General features: G+C 28.8%; 1 long non-coding RNA gene across 1 annotated transcript; it reads right to left on the bottom strand.

The window, feature by feature from the left end:
- Positions 1 to 4610: 4610 nt before the first annotated feature.
- LOC136781562 (uncharacterized) lies at positions 4611 to 6188 on the bottom strand. Its single transcript, XR_010823949.1, has 5 exons — positions 6069 to 6188; positions 5837 to 5976; positions 5511 to 5762; positions 5048 to 5400; positions 4611 to 4962 (listed from the first exon to the last, which is right to left on the bottom strand). It is a non-coding gene; the product is annotated as an uncharacterized lncRNA (long non-coding RNA).
- Between the last annotated feature and the right edge of the window lie 485 nt (positions 6189 to 6673).

A 6673-nucleotide genomic window follows, 5' to 3' on the forward strand; every position in this document is an offset into this window, starting at 1 on the left:
ACCCTAATTTAATATGAATATAGCGAGAAAATTTAAATTATTAGTGTGCATCTCAATTGTAGACCGGCATTTATGGTAAACTAGCGCGTTTTGTGATATTAGGAATTTCCTTCAAAAATCATCAGGCGGCCGCTCAACGTGTTACAAAAGAAATGCCTATTATGTTTGAAACAATAGTTTAAATACAATGCAGAACGTGAAAACTGACTTATATACATTCGAAAACATGTCAAGATTAAATATCTGACTTTTAAAAGAAATATGTTTAAGCACTACGGCTGTAAAGAAAAGTGTTTCTAAAAATTAATAATCGTACAGAAACTGTTACATACTTGATATTTGTTATTAAATCCTTTAAGATTATTCAAAAACGTGGCTATTAATTTACAGTTTTTTATTGACCATATTTTTGCACAAACTGAAACGTCGTCGTATGAAACGAGTCACCAAGAAGCACCGAATGAACTAAACTAGATTGGAGCATATAAAACCTCTTATGAATCTCCTATACTAACACATTAGCGATTTCTTTAGTAGAAGGGGGCATATTTATATCGTAGGACCAATCACAGTGCAGTTGTATATGACTCAGTCACGAAAATGAAGTTTCTCATTATAGAATACTGCGACGTTGAATAATAAATCTGTAATTCATTAATTTCGGTTTTCAATATGAAAGAATTGACACTTTTTGTTGTTATTTTTTAATATGAACTTTCGTGTATGAAAAGAGAAGGAAATTCGTGTTTCTGGTTTTATTTTTATCTTTGAGGATTTATAAAACATGTATATATGCTTTATAAAAATAAATTTGTACTTGCATGAGGAATTTTCGTACAAAGCTTATAGAACAATCTGTTTTGTTGTAGTTTACCTATAGGTGTAAAGACAAAATAATAATATTTCATTTAACGACATGATATTAATGGAATAAAATAAAATGGGAATAATTTCCTAGTGAAACGGAACACGCTTAGATGTATTCGAAGAAATTTATAATTTTAACAATCTTTTATTGCAATAATTGGAAAATTGTTTACCGCTAGGATCATATGTAATTTTCCAGATAATACGATTTCGTTGAAAACACCAAGCACTATGTATTTTAGTTATTATCCGTTTATACAAATTTAATCTTCATATCTAAGGTTAAGAAATACTAAACTGTATTACACTGCACTCAGTATAAACGAATAATGGTTGAAGTACAACAAATAAATACGATTTATAATGTAATTAACTCTTTCCTAACCGATTTGTTTCTGACAGTCTTACAAAAATTTAATGCTTTTATATTAAACGTAATATGTAAATGTGAATGTATATATTTTTTTTGAAGTTTTGAAAAATTATGTTTCCCTTCATTAACTAACAATAATAGTAACTTCATCAAATTTGGTTTGTTTCCGATAATATGCTTTTTAAATGTTTTGTCCATTTTACAATCCTGCGTGCTGCTCAAAGGACATTGGGTAGGAAAAGGTTAATATGCTGGAAACAGAATTATCCATATATGGTTAGTAAAAATTATTGTCAAACTAATCATGAAGTGAAAAGTACATATGTGCTGTATAGGTTAACGTTATTTACTCATTTACATGAAGAATATATAATAAATATTTATGAACGGATTTTATTCTATCATATAGTCGTATATAATGAATCACTCAGTATTGCTTTAAGCATATATATATGTATATTTGGTACATTAAAAATCTATTGCAATGTCTACGCAGTAACATTATTACAATTATTTAAAACAAAGGTCAACATTATCGCGAAACCTCGAAATCAAAACTTTACTTACTTATACTAATAAATTGAGTTAGTAAAGAAGTAGTCAAATGTGAAATAAAAATGGAAAATATTTGAAATAAAAACGTTGTTTATTCAAAACCATAAAAATATTAAAACAAGCTACAATATAAAGAGGACAATGCATAATCAATTAATAGAAAAGTATTAAAAATATAATTTTTTCATTTAATATAAGTCATGATGTAGAAAACTTTCTTCCTCAGCTATAAAATAGAAGTCTCCATATCGAGATTCTTCAACTTGGTAGTTTGTGTATCCCCATCCTCTATAAGGGACAACGCCGGTGTTTTGTAGCCATCGGATCCCGAAATAATCAAAATCCCATTCAAAGTATAATCCTTCCTCCATGGTTCGTTCTTCCAGATCAGCATTCATGCGGTCCCACTGCCGCAACATCCTTCTATTGTTCACCGCCTCCATATTCAAACAAATGTCTATAAAACATAACACAACGTTATTAAATAATTTTCACCAATAAAACTTGAACAATTACACATAAATTATAAAAGTAGCACTGACCATCATCAATCTTCATAAATAGACGACGACCCTCCCAGCCGAATAAACCCCTGTCATAACGATCCGAATTTGCAACACGCTTCTTACGCGCACTCACCATTGTTAGAAAATTTTTTTATTTCGAAAGTAACAAACGTCGATAAGAAAAATGAGGGTGTATTCCGAAGATGGATTTATATATAGGCATATCCCCTTTTTCGCACCATGTAGAAGAGAAGCTCACCAATAAGCGTTTGCCATAACACGTCCCACTAGTCCCACAGTCCCAAGCTTACACGCCATTCTCTTAAAATATACGTTATCTATATAAAAAAGAAGAGTTTAAAGTAAAATAACAATAATACTCGTTACTACTATGTATTAAAATTTCAAATGAACCAAGTAACAAATTATAATTCATCCAAAAGATAATCTTTCTTATTTAGAAGGCACTCCAGTATAAATATAAATTGCGTATGTCATGCTGCTACATTTAAAAAACTTTATATATGTATGTATAATTGAGCAGAGAAAATTGTAAAACTTATTCTATTCAACTGCACAAACAAACTCGATAATAATAAAGTTCATTAAATGGAACAAAGAAGCTGAAGCTTCGCTTATAAGGGTTGCATAAAATCGAATTTAGTTGGAGAAATAGAAATCTGGAGGAACAAACGATTACAATATTATTATATCATATAAACGTGTGTAAAAAATTGTTAGTATTATGGAAAAATGAATTATATGAAGAATACATATATAAATTCATTTTACTTTTGCACAGGCTCTTATAAATTAAGAGCAACAGAAAGCAGTATCGTTTTGTTATTAATTTGTTAAGAGGTAAATAAAGAAACATCACGTTCGGTTTAAAAATGTGGTGTTATTTTGCTGAATGAAATTCGTAGCAGAATTTTATTTTACTTTGCGAGCTCGCTTTCTCACCTAAAAAAAAATTACAATAACATATAGAAGGAGATCTAGTTATCCTTTACAATTAGTGCCATTTGTTGAATCATTAAATATTGATCCACCATGATTTTTTTCATTATTGTATGGATGGGTTAACTTTTGTTTTTCGGAATTAAACGTGGTTAAACAGACGCTTTCCCACTTAAACAAAACCAAACAGAAAAAAACAGTGGGAGGTTTTGCAATCCTTTGACATTAATAAGTTACATTGCGAGATAAGAATGTACGGGGCTAAATAATATTGTAACAATTTTAGGAGTGTCTGTATCTTAAGTTATGTGAAAGCAGATAAAAATATAGAGTTTACATAAAGAATACGATACTTGAAAGATGAAGCATAATGTATACTTCTCTTGTTACCACTCAATATCGCGGATGAAGAACCTTTTTTTTATTGCTTAAAGCACAACTGTGGTTTAGTTTACTGTGTTCTCTCATTGAAACATCATTGAAGACTGGATAATTTTTACAACAACGATGGATAAAAATTTAAAAGATCAAAAATCTGTAAGTTATAATCCTTTTGTCTAAAACATTGTTACAATTACGTGTTATTTTAGTTGTTTGGTAACGTCGTTGAAAATTTTTATTGTTGCACCAGATTAATCCTAAATTATTTTTTGATTTGGATTACACAAATATTGACAGTTTATGATATTTTTTTTAGAATTACCAAACAAATAATAAGCCTATGTGCATGTAGTGTATACGTTATTAATACTGATGCGTGCGTATGTGTGAAATTGTTTCTTAATGACTCAAAATTCTCCTGTTGCGTTTTCATTTAATATATTTAAATTTTTTTCTATTATTTAAAGAAATGAATTATTTACGTCCTGAATCATATTAAGTCGGAATCAAACGATGCTTCTTTTCTTGCTGGATTGCTTGCTAAATTTAGAATTATGATTGTTTATTATATATTTGCATTATTATAACAAATCAACAAAAAATATTTCACTGCAGCAAGCAATACAACATAAGAGAAAGCATTGTCGATTTCAGCTTAATTTACATAAAACACTCTACCTTCATTATGCATTAATGACAATGTGAATTCTTTTAGTCGTCCTATGACGGAAAGAAGGATTGGATTGCAGATAAGCACCAAAAATCTACCTCGACTAAAAAAAACCAGAAGGACAAAAAAGAAGAACCAAAATCATCAAAAGAAGATGATTATTGCTGGAATAATAGCTGGAGAAACACACGGGTAAAATATATTAATTTTGATATCATTTTCATGTACTAAAATATATTTAATATTAAGAAACATTTTTATTTCAGTACGACAGAGCCGTGTACGATCAACGCAAGAAGCTAGGTTTGGAGGAAACAAAACCTTCCACCAAAAAAAGGTCTCTTACTCCAGAAGGTAATAATTTAAGGAAAGTACCATTTTAATGTCATGTATTAAAAATTATATTGTATAATGAATATTTTTATAGGAGTTTGGACCTTCAATTTCGATACGGCTTCATCTGATGGGTCACAATAAGCCGCATAATTTATAGGTAAATATATATAATTAACTTAATAATTAATAATTGAGACAAATAGTAAATGAATCGATAAAAAATTGTATTGCAAGAAGTCACACGGATCGTAAGAGAGAGTGAAACGGAATCTTCTACCCAACCGTGGTTGTGGTGCATTTTTCATGCGTAGCGTCTGTAATAAAGAACATTTGTATTAAATTAATGTTTTATTTTATATTTAATTTAAAAAATCATGCTTATTATATCTCACACTTTACCATCAGTATGTCAGTTATCAGACATCAATTGTAAAGATCTACATGTTTTTATCATAATAGTCATAAACTATTAGCGTTATACTCCAATAAATGATATATAAACATATCTTTATATAATCTGAGAAAAAAACCATTAAGTTTACTACATCCTGTATTATAAAACTGATTATTATACTTATATAATTTGTTGACTTCTTCATTCATTTTTATATTCATCCATTCAGCTGACTGATTTACTTTAATATACATCTCAATTAACACAGTTTAATCCTCATCGCTGTCACTTTTTTAGATTCCCAAATCTCCTTGAACACCATCTTTCGGATATACTTGGATGGAAATAAACATTCTGCCTAAAAGAACCAAGGAATTACAACATTACAATAATTTTATACAACATTGAAATATGTTGCTTACATCTAATGGGCTTAACTGTTTTCAATCTTTATGGATAATGACGTACTTGCATTAACAGCTTTCCAATATGCATTTGATGTTTCCTTTTCAATTGCAGAAATGATGGTTTTGTTAAGATATATTTTTTACCTGAAAAAATCTGTAAAATGATTTTTTTTACTTCATTTACGTGAAAGCGTTTTCAAACTTACAATCACCAAATTTCAAACTGCAATTGATTATGTATGTAATATGCTTTTTATCTTTAAATAACAGCGATTGAAGTGTGTATCATTTCTTTACATTGTTCTTCTTTAAACTGAAATATTTTAAAATCATTATAGTTTCATGTAGAAACATTACATTCGGTATAATACAAATAAAATTAATTACCATTATTCTTATTAAATAATTGCTGATACTATTTTATTTTTCCTCTTTATTACCAGTAGATCCTTTTATTTTAATTTTGAAAATCCACATAACTTCATCCACAGCAGTGACGCAGTAAACATACATTACTATGATTTAATCTGAAACAAAGTCCCACAAATTACTATAAAATATCTTACATTTTATATTATATATTTAATTTGTCAACTTCTTTATTTAATATTGTATTTACCCAATTTTTTGACTTGTTTATTTTAATATCCGTCTCAATTAGCATAGTTTGGATCTCAGCAATGACACAACAACCACATTATGTTAGTCTATTCCTTTATTTTAATTTCGAAAATCAGCATAGCTCCATCCTCAGCACAGTGACATTGTAAATATATTATTATAATTTAATCTGAAATAAAATCCCACAAAGTACCACAAAATATATATATCTTACATTTGATATTATAAAATTTATTGTTATACTTATCTAAAATGTTGAGTCCTTTATTCATTTTTAAAAATTATTTTTATGTATATTTTACAAATTTCATCAGTTTATTTATTCATTTACACCATCAGTCAGTATCTCAGCTGTCTGTCAGATCAAAACTGTCATTTACTCCTTATTTCTGTACTATCCTTAATTTTTCAGTATACTAACATTTGTCTTCGGTCACGCCGTTCACGGTGGCAGGCTGTGAATATAATATATATAATTTTTGATATATTACGTTCTGCATTTAAGATCGCGACTGACGTATTTCCGCTGGCAGTATACTTTGTGCAGTTATGGTGCAGTCTGCATTCCTTATATCAAAATTCACTTACTATAGAGCGTAGTAC

This window comes from Prorops nasuta, unplaced genomic scaffold, assembly GCF_024137725.1.
Source record: "Prorops nasuta isolate Cenicafe-Biocafe unplaced genomic scaffold, Cenicafe_Pnas_1.2 PNAS00023, whole genome shotgun sequence".
Classification (NCBI taxonomy): domain Eukaryota; kingdom Metazoa; phylum Arthropoda; class Insecta; order Hymenoptera; family Bethylidae; genus Prorops; species Prorops nasuta.